The sequence below is a fragment of the Cydia pomonella genome, chromosome 12 (assembly GCF_033807575.1).
Source record: "Cydia pomonella isolate Wapato2018A chromosome 12, ilCydPomo1, whole genome shotgun sequence".
NCBI classification, from domain to species: domain Eukaryota; kingdom Metazoa; phylum Arthropoda; class Insecta; order Lepidoptera; family Tortricidae; genus Cydia; species Cydia pomonella.
Genome location: NC_084714.1, coordinates 3,815,261 through 3,828,047, shown reverse-complemented (window position 1 = coordinate 3,828,047; position 12,787 = coordinate 3,815,261). Strand labels below are relative to the sequence as shown.

The window sequence follows — 12,787 nt, the reverse complement described above, 5'->3', positions numbered from 1 at the left end:
AAGACATTTTTATCTTGTTGCCACAGATGGATTTTTATGAAAAAAATATATTTCATACAATATTGTATTATGCATTAAATACCTAAAAATTGAGGTTGTCGACCTCTTGTAAATAATAAAAAAAAATTAAACAAAAAAAAATTATTTTTTTAGGCCTTTGTAAATAAGTTAGAACCTTGATTTTTTTAGGGTTCCGTAGCCAAATGGCAAAAAACGGAACCCTTATAGATTCGTCATGTCCGTCTGTCTGTCCGATTATGTCACAGCCACTTTTTTCCGAAACTATAAGAGCTATACTGTTCAAACTTGGTAAGCAGATGTATTCTATGAACCGCATTAAGATTTTCACACAAAAATAGAAAAAAAAACAATAAATTTTGGGGGCTTAGAACTGAAACTCAAAAAATCTTTTTTCATCAAACCCATGCGTGTGGGGTATCTATGGATAGGTCTTCAAAAATGATATAGAGGTTTCTAATATAATTTTTTTCTAAAATGAATAGTTTGCGCGAGAGACACTTCCAAAGTGGTAAAATGTGTGCCCCCCCCCCCGTAACTTCTAAAATAACAGAAGGAAAATTAAAAAAAAAATATATGATATACATTGCCATGCAAACTTCCACCGAAAATTGTTTTGAACGAGATCTAGTAAGTAGTTTTTATTAATACGACATAAAATTAAAAAAAAAATTTTTTTTCATCAAACCCATACGTGTGAGGTATCTATGGATAGGTCTTCAAAAATGATATTTAGGTTTCTAATATAATTTTTTTCTAAACTGAATAGTTTGCGCGAAAGACACTTCCAAAGTGAAAAAATGTGTGCCCCCCCCCCCCTGTAACTTCTAAAATAACAGAATGAAAAACCTAAAAAAAATATATGATATACATTACCATGCAAACTTCCACCGAAAATTGGTTTGAACGAGATCTAGTAAGTAGTTTTTTTCATACGTCATAAAATAAAAATATTTTTTTTTCATCAAACCCATACGTGTGGGGTATCTATGGATAGGTCTTCAAAAATGATATTGAGGTTTCTAATATCATTTTTTTTTCTAAACTGAATAGTTTGTGCGAGAGACACTTCCAAAGTGGTAAAATGTGTGTCCAAAGTGGTAAAATGTTGAACGAGATCTAGTAAGTAGTTTTTTTAATACGTCATAAATGGTACGGAACCCTTCATGGGCGAGTCCGATGTGTTCTGAGACATTTCTTATTTTATTTTCTTATATGTTGTAACAACAAAATGTAATTTTTCTTCTTCATTATTAAAAAAGTAAGGCTCGCGTTAGTTCCGAACTCCTACAGCCATCTAGCTAAGGATTAGCGTACTAGCTAACGCGCGATCGAACACTATGGGTCGGAATTGCCAGCTTCAAATCCGGAAGAAACATTGCGTTTCCCCGCTTTCCTGTGTTTTATTCGTAGAACATATTTAATTATAGTGGTTTTTCTTTAACATTATGTTATTTCTGCGCAGTTGTTTAGTTCTTTTTAAATAAAACCGAAGGAACCATAAACGATCGTTTTGTCTGTGGAGTCATGTAGTGTTTGCACGAGCCTAATTCGGACTTGGCAACCCCGTCGGCCTATCTGTCACTCAAGATGTCGGAAAGGAAGGGAGATCTTCTTTTTGTTCGATTCGAGCCGGGATCGGCTATACCCTTTGAGATCGGGCTCCATCGCCCATTTGAGTAAGTGTTATAGTGGTTGCGTTGTTTATTTTGTAAGAATAAAGTGCCTTTTTTAATGTAGGTTGCGTATTTTCAGCCCCGGCATAACATGCTAACCTTAAATTTGTTGCTGCGTTGAAGAGCGATACATCGCGTGCCCCGGGTGTTGACATAAGCTGCATAATTTCCATGCAAGCCTTTTATCCACCAACGGGTAAGTTTTGCATTTTTTTTAACCTTTAGGTAAGGTTTCGTGTAAATCGAAATTCGTGTCGGGCATTGTTGAATCGTGTTAGTGTTCCAAACTTGAAATCAAGGCGATCTCCGCCCTACAGTATTAATTGGGATTCAATCCCAGCCGTAATCAGGTGACTTGCCCTAACGAGTATACAATAATTTCAGGGTTCACGGCGGGGCGCTAACTACCTGGCTAACTCGCGCGGTCTCCGACCACCTGCCTCATGCACCGGTAACCCCAAATAATACCAGCGGTAGTGAGCTGTCGCTGACCTTTTGTAACCATCCGTCCAGGCCTACACAGAACGTGGCGGCTGGGGTACAATTCCCGATGTTGGAGGTTAGACCCATCCTTTATTAACTATATGACATTTGGACCAGATCGACTGGCCCTGGCGCCCATATACATCTCCTGTATTTTCTAAATTTAGTTCCTCGGATCGCTGTTTCTACCAAAATCTAAATAAAAGAGTTCGTTAACCCCGATTTGTTCCCTGAAGCTTTAGTTTAAAAAAGAATTAATAAGTACTGTAGAGTCTGTGCAATCTATGCTAGCCGGTTATTATTAAGAAACTTGTCTTACTATTAAGAAACCTTATATATATATAAATATAGGATTACCTCAACTGCAACTTCTTGCAGTATTGTTGCCGGGTTCTTCCAACCTCAGTGATTTCAATAAAAGCTTAGTTACTGACTATTGTAGTTTACATTTTATATTATTCCTTTAGGTTTTTTTTTACCCCGAAATATTACTTGTAACAGTGGCGCCCAACGTGGGGCACGATTAGCGAACCTCTTTGGTCACATTGTGTTAGCTAAAGGGAGTTTTGGTAGAAACAGTGCAGCTTGTATCCTCATAAATTAATTACATACGTTTTTTAAATTTAAATTTAAAATATTAGTGCATAACTGTGTTAGGTTATACTGTTGACCACATGTGGTATGATTATAGGTTAAGTTATATACATGTGTGGGTTTATTATTACTTATGTTGTAATGTTTAGCACAGGGTGTTAAAATCCTTAATTAATTTGTTGCTCTGGATATTACATTAATAATATAATTAATTAACAGTTTGCAGTTACTGTATTACTTAAGTTATTTTATAATAGACTAAGTCTATGTAGCATATAAAAATTATTATTGTGGTTACCGGGTTTCAAGTGTATGAGTGTTGAACTAGTTTCAACGTAACTTAATTACAATTTAAAAATTAAATTGCATGCTTACAGAGTATCACCAACCAAGGTATTTTAATGATAAGGGACAGTCGTGTACCAAAGTGTTAAGACTTGTTTTTTTAAATTTTTATTTAATTTTGCTTTCCTCTGTGGGAGGTTACTGTACCTTTTAGTAGTAAACAATTGTAACATTGTTCATAATGGAGGACCGTCCTATTAATTATAATTTGTTACACAAAGATGAGTTGGAATATGAAGTGTCAGTAAGGGATGTCACTCCCGCTGAAGATGTGAAGGGTTTGAGGGAACAAATTAGGAAGCTAGCAAAAGAGTTACCGTCAGATGATATTGAGGAATTTGTTGGGCAGATCGCCCAGGAACTTACCATTATCCAGGATAAATTGGGCGAACTGGAGAAATTAACCACAGCCGCCAAGACCCCCATAACTTTGAAATCTCTTAACCGGGTACAGGCTTTAGGGCATCATTTGTACCATCGATTAACTCGGATTCATCCGGAGGGGTCCACAGATGTTACCTTACATTCAGGGTTAATGGAGAGACTTATGAGAATCCTTTCAAAATTAGATAATATGTTATCAGTATTTGTGTCGACTCATTCCAATGTTGGCTTTGATGATGCTGTTGAGGGGTCGGTGAACCCTGTTCAACCTGAGACTTCATCGATGGCTTCTGCAACTTCGTGCTTTAATAAATATCAGACCGTTAGCTCTTTAAATCTTAAATTTAATGGTCGGACGTGTGTGAAGGCTTTTTTACAGCGGGTCGAGGAGTTAGCAGCTTCGCGTCGTATTACGGAAGTTAGGCTTTTCGCTTCAGCGGTAGAATTATTTGATGGCGACGCACTAATGTGGTACCGCGGTATACGCGCAGAGGTGTCTACGTGGGAGCAATTGAAGACCGCCATGATTGATGAATTTTGCCATTCGATTATGACAGGCGCTTACTTAAAGAAATTAGGAATCGTACTCAGGGTTCTAATGAGAACATTTCTACATACATTAGCATTATGCAGAACTATTTTAGCCGTTTGAATAGTGAATTGTCGGATCAGGAGAAATTTGACATAGTTTCGATTAATGTTCGTCCGGAGTATACGGTACCTTTGGCCATCCAGTCGGTTACTACCTTAAAGGATTTGAAGAGGGTGTGTCGCGTGCTGGAGGACAGCTGGCAGCGGGCCAATGCTTTTGTGGAGCCTCCCAGACCCTCGTCGTCTACCTTGGCCGCAGACTTGAGTTGTAAAACCTCTTCGCGTCCTAAAGTTGAGGCAGCTAATCCTCTGGAGAAGCCGTTCTGTGTTCGTTGTCGTGTAGATACGCACAGTCTAAGGGAGTGTAAGTCTAAACGTGTAGTTTGTTTCAAATGTGGTAGGGCGGGGGTGTCTTACCCGGATTGTTCCAATTGTTTCCCTCGGGCTTCTACTTCTACCTCGCCAGATACAGGCACGATGCCTGGGGTTTCAAAAAACTAATTGTTCCGGACCGCCGTATATCGAGTCCCTACGATTGGGAGCGTGGGAACTCATGTAATCTTGTCGATTTTGGTGAAGATAATCTTGGGGTTAATCCAGACTGTCCTGATTACCCCCTTATAGTAAGTACTTTGATGTCTCTTCCCGTTTCGGTGGTTCGGAGTCGGTATATTATAAATAAAGACGAGCGACCGCACATGTCGGTAGGAATTTTAGGTCGTTCTTTTCGTGGCCTCCTGGATACGGGGGCAGGGATCAGTATCATAGGTTCGAATTCGCATAAGGACTTTTTGTCATTGGGAGCTCAGTTGGTTTCTGCCACGGATAATACCCATATTATAGCTGCGAATAAAACTCGTTCAAGAATAATCGGGTGTATGTACTTGATTGTTAAAGCTAAAAATTTAACACGCGAAATTAAATTTTATGTGATACCGGACGTCGGTGCGCGCATGATTTTCGGTGTTAACTTCTTTAAGGCGTTTAACATCGCACCGGAATTGTTTCGCCGGTATGGGAACCAAACTTCGGACCCTACCGTAGATGAGGTCGTACCCGAAAAACACCTTTGCTCCTTTCAGGAGTTGACCCATGATCAACGTGCTATCGCGGACGGGATTATTCGTAGTTTCGAGGGTATTTCGTTTGAGAGGAAAGGTTTGGGGCGTACGCACTTACTCACCCATACCATAGATACCGGTGATAGTCCTCCAATTAAACAACGTTATTATCCAATCTCGCCACATCGTCTGGTAGAGCTTAACCGTCAATTGGATGAGATGCTAGAGCAGGACGTAGTTGAACCTAGTACTAGTGCTTGGAATAATCCTACCCTTTTTACAGCTAAGTCTAATGGGGAGTTACGCTTTTGCTTGGATAGTCGCAAGTTAAATTCTGTAAGTAAACGCGATGCGTATCCGTTACCGTATATATCACGTATTCTGGATCAGTTGAGGGACGCGAAGTTTCTGTCCTCAATTGACTTAAAGAGCGCGTTTTGGCAGATTCCTTTAGATGAGGCCTCGCGCGAACGAACGGCCTTCACGGTGCCTAAACGCGGCTTGTTTCAATTTAAGGTTATGTGTTTCGGGTTGACTGGAGCACCTGGTACCCAACAGCGTCTAATGGATAAGTTGTTTGGACCCGAATTTAATGATAGGCTTTTTGTGTACTTGGATGACATCATCATTGTTAGTCAGACGTTTGAGGAACATATTTCGTTATTAACTCGTGTGTTGGACCGTTTGTCAGCCGCTAACTTAACTATTAATTTTGGCAAGTCCCAGTTCTTCCGGAAGGAACTTAAATACCTCGGCTATGTAGTGGACGAGCGTGGACTACATACCGATCCTTCCAAAATCCAAGCTATCATAGATTACCCGGTTCCTACCAACCGTAAAGAAGTGAAAATGTTTGTAAGTACCGCGTCCTATTATCGTAGATTCATTAAAAATTTCAGTGACCTCGCGGCCCCCTTAAATGCTTTAACAAGTACTCGGAAGAATGCGCCTCCTTTCGCGTGGACGAAGGAAGCTCAATATTCCTTTCAAAAACTCAAGTCGGCCTTAGTTACGGCACCGATATTATCGTGCCCGGATTTTTCGAAGCCCTTCCTTCTACATTGTGATGCGTCTGGGTACGGTGTGGCCGGAACCTTGACCCAACTAATGTCGGACGGGCTGGAGCATCCAATAGCTTACGCGAGCCGCTCGTTAAACCGCGCCGAACGTAATTATTCCGCAACCGAGCGCGAGGCACTAGCCGTCGTTTTCAGCATAGAGCATTTTCGGCCATATCTGGAAGGCGGACCCCGGTTTAAGGTGATTACCGATCATTCCAGTTTAAAGTGGTTCTTTAATTTAACTAATCCGACGGGCAGATTAGCACGTTGGGGTTGTAGGTTATCCCCTTATGACTTTGAAATCATACATCGTAAAGGTAAAGAACATGTAGTACCAGACGCTTTATCCCGTAGTGTACCCGTGATGGAAATTCATACGTGTGAGTGGTATAATAGGATCCTTAGGCGATGTCAGGTTTTCCCAGGCTCTTGTCCGAATTACGCGATTCAAAACAATAAACTTATGCGTTACTGTAAAAGTAAATTTAATCTTTCGGGGGAGTTCGACTGGAAGGTGGTCGTACCATCGAGTCAACGTCCAGATTTAATTAGAACATGTCACAACGAGGAGCTTTCCCATTTGGGAGTTTTTAAAACATACAAGCGATTAACGCTACTCTATTATTGGCCTTCAATGTACCAGGATGTAGCTAAATTCATTCGAGGGTGTGAGGTTTGTGCTACGTATAAAAACTCACAACAGCCTCCTATAGGCACCATGGGACATCCTAAGAACTGTTCGCGTCCATTCGACACACTTAGTATCGATTTAGTGGGTCCACTACCTCGTTCCCGGGCAGGCTATACTTACATTCTGTCGGTATTATGTTGCTTTTCGAAATACGTGATGTTTTTCCCCCTTAGGCGTGCGGTAGGAAAGACTATTGCCCAGCGTCTAGAGGATGAGGTGTTTCTCAAGCACGGCGTGCCGCGCACAGTGATTGCGGATAATGCTACGCAATTCACTGGCAGCGAGCTTAAAGCTTTGTTTCAGAAATATTTTATTCCCCAAATTCACTACACCCCGCGTTATTGCCCTCAGGTTAACGCCGTAGAACGCTACCATAAAACCCTGATGACGTCCGTCTCTATCATGGTCCAGAATGATCATCGAGCTTGGGATGTAGCTTTGCCGAAGGTTCAGTTTGCCATGAATTCCACCACTAGTGAAACAGTTCGTTATCCCCCCTTCTTTCTGGTTCATGGTAGGGAGGCTGTTGCTTGCGGTAAAGTCTATGGAGATTGCCAAACTTCGAAGTTAAACCTATCAATTGACTCTCCAGACCGGTACGCGGAATCTTTAGGCGGCTTGAGAGAAGTTTTCGATCGGGTTAAGTTATTGTTAATTAAAGCTCATGATAGAGGGGCGCGTTATTATAATAGGGGTCGTCAGTCGGTTGAATTTAGTGAGGGTGAGGTTGTTATGAAAAGAACTTTTCCTTTGAGTGACGCTGGTAAATTCTTTATGGCTAAGCTTGCTCCTAAGTATGCGAAGTGCCGAGTAATTCGTAAACTCTCGAATTTAGTATACGAGTTAGAAGATTTTTATACGGGTAAAAATTTGGGGTCCTGGCATGCCCGGAATCTTAAAAAGTTTGTTCCGTGATCAATTTAACTGGCTATAAGCTGTCTATCCACAGCGTGTGTTGGCAGTGCAGGGCGAAGTCCCTGATTTCGCTCTGCAGGGACAGCATTCCTGTGAAGAGTGTCAACCGGTAGTTCTGTGGCTCCTAAGCCGAACTATCGGACACTACTATTAATTATTTTCCCTGGTGATAGACTGTTACCTCACAGTTATTACCGTAGGTTATTCATTTAACCTAACTGGCTATATGCCATATTCCGTCGTATACCCTGGACGCGCAGCCCGCAACTCAGGTCGCTCACTGCGCCGCCAAGATATATAGCGATGCGACGCATTAGGAAGGAAGCTTCGAGCTTCTCCTACCTGCGTTAAGTTTTACTTAGGTTAAGCTCCCTCTTAAGGGAGAGTAGGAGTAATTGTTATAGTTTGTATTTGATAACTGGTTTACAGCCAACTGTGTTTATCATTTTATAGTTTAGTGCGTGGGTTCGATTATGATGGTTGTTTTCCCTTCTGCCTTACATTGTGTAACTGTTCATTTGGGAGCTGTTGAAACCTGCGGTTTGTTTTGCGAGCTGGGGACCAGCTCAAAATTTTGCCGGACTCAAAATTTTCTTCGGGAAGGGGAGCACTGTAACAACAAAATGTAATTTTTCTTCTTCATTATTAAAAAAGTAAGGCTCGCGTTAGTTCCGAACTCCTACAGCCATCTAGCTAAGGATTAGCGTACTAGCTAACGCGCGATCGAACACTATGGGTCGGAATTGCCAGCTTCAAATCCGGAAGAAACATTGCGTTTCCCCGCTTTCCTGTGTTTTATTCGTAGAACATATTTAATTATAGTGGTTTTTCTTTAACATTATGTTATTTCTGCGCAGTTGTTTAGTTCTTTTTAAATAAAACCGAAGGAACCATAAACGATCGTTTTGTCTGTGGAGTCATGTAGTGTTTGCACGAGCCTAATTCGGACTTGGCAACCCCGTCGGCCTATCTGTCACTCAAGATGTCGGAAAGGAAGGGAGATCTTCTTTTTGTTCGATTCGAGCCGGGATCGGCTATACCCTTTGAGATCGGGCTCCATCGCCCATTTGAGTAAGTGTTATAGTGGTTGCGTTGTTTATTTTGTAAGAATAAAGTGCCTTTTTTAATGTAGGTTGCGTATTTTCAGCCCCGGCATAACATGCTAACCTTAAATTTGTTGCTGCGTTGAAGAGCGATACATCGCGTGCCCCGGGTGTTGACATAAGCTGCATAATTTCCATGCAAGCCTTTTATCCACCAACGGGTAAGTTTTGCATTTTTTTTAACCTTTAGGTAAGGTTTCGTGTAAATCGAAATTCGTGTCGGGCATTGTTGAATCGTGTTAGTGTTCCAAACTTGAAATCAAGGCGATCTCCGCCCTACAGTATTAATTGGGATTCAATCCCAGCCGTAATCAGGTGACTTGCCCTAACGAGTATACAATAATTTCAGGGTTCACGGCGGGGCGCTAACTACCTGGCTAACTCGCGCGGTCTCCGACCACCTGCCTCATGCACCGGTAACCCCAAATAATACCAGCGGTAGTGAGCTGTCGCTGACCTTTTGTAACCATCCGTCCAGGCCTACACAGAACGTGGCGGCTGGGGTACAATTCCCGATGTTGGAGGTTAGACCCATCCTTTATTAACTATATGACATTTGGACCAGATCGACTGGCCCTGGCGCCCATATACATCTCCTGTATTTTCTAAATTTAGTTCCTCGGATCGCTGTTTCTACCAAAATCTAAATAAAAGAGTTCGTTAACCCCGATTTGTTCCCTGAAGCTTTAGTTTAAAAAAGAATTAATAAGTACTGTAGAGTCTGTGCAATCTATGCTAGCCGGTTATTATTAAGAAACTTGTCTTACTATTAAGAAACCTTATATATATATAAATATAGGATTACCTCAACTGCAACTTCTTGCAGTATTGTTGCCGGGTTCTTCCAACCTCAGTGATTTCAATAAAAGCTTAGTTACTGACTATTGTAGTTTACATTTTATATTATTCCTTTAGGTTTTTTTTTACCCCGAAATATTACTTGTAACAATGTAATCTACCATTGCTGTACGTAAACAACTACTACGTAAACATTCCTATTATGAAATACGCAATACTGCATTAAAAAATATAATTATACTTAGTGTAAACAATTTTTCTGCTCGACTAGCTGCTGCTCGTTAATACCTACTAAATGGTTGTAAAGGCGGAAGTACACAATGAGCCAAGTACGTTGGCCCAATGTGTAACCTACAGACGCCTTAAGTCGAATGGCCTGCATTAGTAAGACATTTTTACCTTGTTGCCCCAAATGGATTTTTATGAAAAAAATATATTTCATACAATATTGTATTGTGCATTAAATACCTAAAAATTGAGGTTGTCGCCTTCTTGTAAATACTAAAAAAAAAATTTTAAACAAAAAAAAAAATTTTTTTAGGCCTTTGTAAATAAGTTAGAACCTTGATTTTTTTTTGAAAATGTATTGCTATTAGTGCCATGTATAATCCGAATTTCAAAGAAATCGAACCATTAGTTTAGCTTAGAAAAATTAAAAAAGATTTTATATATTTTTGTTTTTTTATCCAAACCAAGGGGATTCCAGGCTTGAAATATTGTAAAATGATATCTTATAATAAGACCAATTAACGCTTCTAAGAAAGGTATACATTTCAGCCAGGGGCAGTTTCACTATAGGATTGCGGCTAGACCCTTTACATGGATTAATAGAGACGCGAGTATTAGTGGTATTAAATACTATACTGGTGGTGCCCGCCTCACGTGACCACCACCATACAAGAGGCGGGCACAGATAGGAATAATTTGTATGTAGCACCTTTTCCCATCTGTGCCCGGTGGGGACAGATGGGAATACACCAAAATACCTCATAAGTATAACTGTTGCAAGCACATTGAGTTACTATTATGTGTTATAGAGAAATTAGAGGAGCCATACCAAACAATGAAATTTTTGCAGCCGCAACGTACCACATGACCAAAACATAGTAAGCGCCGTAAAATTCATGGCGCTTACGCGTTTAGGACGCGAGATTCACGCTCCGCTTCTATGATTTGTTGTCAAAACAACAATAACTCATGGCGCAAAATACTAGTTCACTGTGCAGGTTCTATACATAGTAATAATATTTCAATTATCAAGTAAAGCTCAGAAAGGCTCCATTAACCTTTAGGAATAGATACTTATACTTATCTTTTTTTACTGCGTTTGTACCTTTAACTTTTTTCATTGATTATGGATAAATAGTGATATACGTTTTTTTACCGCTTGGTTACTGACGTAAAAAAATATTTCTGGGCACATAACAAAAAAATAATCATAACAAAAATATTATACCTAATGTACATTCTCGAAAATATTTTTCAAAGTGCATCTCATTAAAATAATGTGAAAGTTAATCTCTAGATTTACTAAAAGTAGATTTAATCGTTGCATAATACGCTGTCTGTTGCATAGCCAAGAACCCAGTACACCTAAAAACTTCATCACATTTATATTTGATCTCGGCTAAAAATCTCATCATACAAAATTTACTGCGTTCCAGTTCCAGCGTCGAATAAAAATGTTTCAAATCTTTATCTCGTTAGTAAAATGTATGGAGCTCGGATATTATGAAAGAGAGTAACGGCCCGATTCGAAGAATGATTAAGACACGATTAAGATCTTGGAAAGATCGATAACTAAACGACATGTCAAAATTGACGTTTATTTCGATTCCGCTGTGATCCCAATAAGATCTTGATATAATGTTGCTGATATGATAATGATAAGATTGATAAGATGTTGCCCGAATCGAGCTGCTTCTGTCAATTTTACGACATACAAACGATATCTAAATGGGAACTTATCTAAACCAGAACTTATCCTTATCGTATCTCATTCTTCGAATCGGGCCGTAAGTTACTTTAAAAGCCCCATTCATTTATTACGTAAGACGATTTAGCCACAACCATATCTTATTTTTTCTTACAAGAGGGCGGCTGGGTGTACTGATTGTTCTTACGTAAGATCACAAAAAATGGGTAAAAAAAAGCGCGGACCGATCAAAATGTTATACAATTAAGGGCCTGATTTACGTCCAAGTAAAGTCCTTAATAAGCTACTTGCCACTTTAACTGACGAATAAAGTCATCATTGGCGTTTCACAATCTTCAAATAGGCGTAACTGTTAGACAATGTGCTAAGTTTTGCAGGAAGTTAATTTATTTGTTAATTAGCTATCCAATACTTTACTTGGACTTTGTGAAACAGGTGAAGCCCTAATAATAATAAAATAAACGTTTCTTTGAAAAATATAAATTAAAACAAACAAAATGTGTACTAACAAAATATGGATCGCTTTGTGATCTGAAATAAAGAATTTTTAATTTTAATTTTAATTTCTTACGTAGTACCTAAATATTAAACAGGGGGAGGTGGTCGGCCATTTTTTTCTTAAAAAGGGTGGGAGGGGATAAAAAACTGGTAAAACCCGCTCCACTGGTTGGTCTTACGTAATAAATGAATGGCGCCAAACGATACTCACGCCTTTATATTTAGGAACAGTTGTGAGGTCTACATTACGCCAGGGGGATGAAGCTAGAGCATTCGGGCGTTTTCGGATCCGTTCGGCTCAGCATTGCTCCGAGGAATTATTAGGGTTGGCAAAACTTGACGTTCCTTTGCGTGCACAACTACAGATAAGATAATTACATGAATTTTGACAACCTTAAATAGTCGAAAGGGATAGTTCCATACATTAGAAAGGGACAACATGATTCGGCCCTGAATCACTTTCGAACTTCGGTTTTGTAGGAAGTTTCCTTGCTGTACGGTAGTACCTACTACGTTGATGAACATTATATTTTGGAGTGAAGAAGACTTTTTACGATATTCAAATAATGATACTGCGATTATAGATCGTGTCATTCACGAAGACGCGTGCTTTGACTCGTATTGTCGTGTAAT

General features: G+C 39.8%; 1 protein-coding gene across 2 annotated transcripts in view; it reads left to right on the top strand.

The window, feature by feature from the left end:
• LOC133523314 (low-density lipoprotein receptor-related protein 2) overlaps positions 1-12,787 on the top strand; it is a 506,862-nt gene that overhangs the window by 41,267 nt on the left and 452,808 nt on the right. The gene's annotated exons all lie outside the window — the stretch shown is intronic.